This window comes from Orcinus orca, chromosome 20, assembly GCF_937001465.1.
Source record: "Orcinus orca chromosome 20, mOrcOrc1.1, whole genome shotgun sequence".
Classification (NCBI taxonomy): domain Eukaryota; kingdom Metazoa; phylum Chordata; class Mammalia; order Artiodactyla; family Delphinidae; genus Orcinus; species Orcinus orca.
Window position 1 is genome coordinate 50,100,456 of NC_064578.1, and position 2,804 is coordinate 50,103,259.

The 2,804-nt window shown below is 62.5% G+C and overlaps 1 pseudogene; it reads left to right on the plus strand.

Annotated features, from left to right (window-relative positions):
* The first annotated feature begins 373 nt into the window (after positions 1 to 373).
* On the plus strand, positions 374 to 2,146 carry LOC117201826 (paraneoplastic antigen-like protein 8B; annotated as a pseudogene).
* Positions 2,147 to 2,804: the final 658 nt, after the last annotated feature.

The following is a 2,804-nucleotide window of genomic DNA, read 5'->3' on the forward strand; positions in this document are numbered from 1 at the left end:
ATCCCCAGGGGGACCCCGGGCAAGGACGGCGTCTGGAGGGTTCTGTGCAAGGACACGAGAGTCCTGAGGCGGAAGAAACTGTCCTGAGGCAGCTGCTGCATGGAAGGCTCCCACGGGCTGCAGTGGCCAGGGCCCCCGGGTACTCACCTGCCGATTCAGAGACCCAGGCCCCGTTCCTGGTGCAGCCAGCAGGGCTAGCAAGGGCAGTGCGGGGCGGGGGGGGGTCTCAGAAATAGAGCCAGAGACAAAAAGAGGGGCCGAGGAGGACCGCCATTTACCTCTGCAAAAGAGAAGCTGAAGGATTCTTCCATCAGAGCCTGGGCATCGAGCTCGCAGAGGTGGAAGAGGAGGACTTGGGCTGGGATAAGTGGCAATGCCAGCGCGCTCTACGCAACACTCCAAACGGCTGCGAGGAAGCCGTGCAGAGAGACGTGGATGAGGCAGACAGTCAGTCTCCATGAAGTTCTTGGCCCTGGGGACCGTTTTGGACAAAGCCAAGAAGAAAGTGACAGAAAGAGCCCCCCGATGTGATCAGCTTGAGCTGATCACAGAAGCCAGAAGCGGCATCTGCAACACGGTGGCTCTCACGGCCACGAGGGACACACCTGATGAGGTGCTCAAGGGCAGTGCTTCAGGAGGTGAGTCTGAGGAATGAGGCAACCAGGTCACCCAGAAGGGCATGGAGAACCCCGAGTTCTAGACATCATGGCCTACAGGATTTCATCAGACATCAAAACCTGCAGGGAGACGTTGAAAATCGCTTCTGTGATCGAGTCGCTGGGCTGGAGCGGAAAGAAAGACAAGAAAGCTGCCCTGCCCGAGGTCTTGTCCGTCATGGCCAAGGACACTTCCGGAACCCGAGTGAAGGTGGAGGAGGCAGGCCGCCAGGTGGACGCCGTGGTCCTGAGGAAGGCCAAAGACGGCGCTCACTTGCTGGGATGCATCTCCACCGGGGCTGAACCTCGGACCACCTGCAAAGGGAAGAAGGCTCCCGGTGGCCCGCTGGGGGGCTGGGGCGAGGACGAGGAAGATGAGGGCGGCCTCCTGAAGCTAGCGGTGCTCCTGGATGCCCAGGACGTGGCTGAGGTGATAGGAAGAAAAGGAAAAGGCCTGGCAGAGCGGGAGGTTCAGATGCGCCAAAGGCAACCTGGGGGAGGTCTTGGCGCTGCGGGCGGCCCGCGGGAGAGGGAGTCGGAGGACGTGGAGAGCGAGGAGTCTGAGCCCGAGGACCGTGCGTCCAGGAAGCCCCGGGCCAAGCGGGCCCGCCTGGCCTTTAGGGCCCCGGATCGGGCGGGCTGGGCAGCGGCTCCCGCCCCGTCGGGGACCCGCAAAACCCGAGGTGGAGGCGGCGGCCCCGGCGGGCTGGGCATCCCTTCCGAGACGGAAGCCCAGGACGAGGAGGCAGGAAGCAAGAGCAGGAAGGGGCGCGCGGGCGCTGGGGAGCAGGCCAAGGGCGGCCAGCCCAGGGCTCGGCCGCCCGCCAGCTCCAAGTCCACGCGTGGGAAGAAGGCTGGTCGGGGCAAGAGGCTGCCCCCCAAGTGCCGCTAAGGCCACGGCGAGGCTGCCGCTGCCGGTGGGCCCCCAGCTCCGCCCCTCGGCCCTCCCCGCCGTGGAGGCGGCAACCTCTGAACCGTGGGCACTGAGCTCTAAAGTGCGCGCCCGCCCACCGCTCGCTCCCCTGTCCTTTCAGTCCCTCCGTTGCAGGTGGCGCGAGCGAGCCCAAGGGAAGAAGGAAGAGTGTAACGGGCGCCCGCGGAGGCAGCAGCCCTAGGTGACGGGACGGGGTCTCAGGCCCCCCCCCCAGCGGGATTGTCTTTGGGTCTCCCGCGTTAGCGCAGGGGTGAGCGTGTCCGTGGACACCGGGCACTGGGGGAGGCCAGCAGTGCCAGTGAGTTCTTTCTGGCTGTTCGTAGAGCCCCGATCCCTTCCAGACTCATGCTTCTGGCCAGCGTCTCTGGGCCCCTGTCCTCCACCCCAATCTGATGGGGGCCGGGCTCTGTGATGGAAGCTCGGCCACCCAGCCGCGTGGGGGTGTCAGGATGTAGCTGAGCCTTCAGTCAGGAAGGCTGAACCTCCCTGCTGGGGGAGGAGATGATTCCAGGGAGAGAAGCCTGAGAGGCAGAGGGGTTGCTCCTGGGGGAGGGGAAAAGAGGTGAGGGAGGGAAAGGGAGGGGCGGGGCTCTGGTGACCAGGACCAAGGAAGGAGGGGAAGGAAGAGAGAGAGAGAGAGACCCACACCTGCCCTGCCCATCTGAAGTGTAGCTGGTACAAATGCACCAGCTCCTCAAGGCCAGAGCCACCTGCTGGTGCCCAGACACTGAATCTGTCACTCAACCTGCACGGTGTTTTCAAAAAATGGGTATTATTTGAAACATTTTCTTTTTTAAAAAATATTTATTTATTTATTTTTGGCTGCGTTGAGTCTTCGTTGCTGCGCGCGGGCTTTCTCTAGTTGCGGCGAACGGGGCTACTCTGTTGCAGTTTTCAGGCTTCTCGTTGCGGTGGCTTCTCTTGTGGAGCACAGGCTCTAGGCGCGCGGGCTTCAGTAGTTGTGGCATGTGGGCTCAGTAGTTGTGGCTCGTGGGCTTAGTTGCTCTGTGGCCTGTGGGATCTTCCCGGACCAGGGCACGAACCTGTGTCCCCTGCATCAGCAGGGGGATTCTTAACCACTGCGCCACCAGGGACGTCCTATTTGCGACATTTTCAATTTGGGACAATTCCCATACAGAGTGTTGGCTTTTCTCTGCAGTACCAGGCGGTGCTCCTCCCATGGGCCTGTGGTTCCCCCTGCACGTTCCACGAGC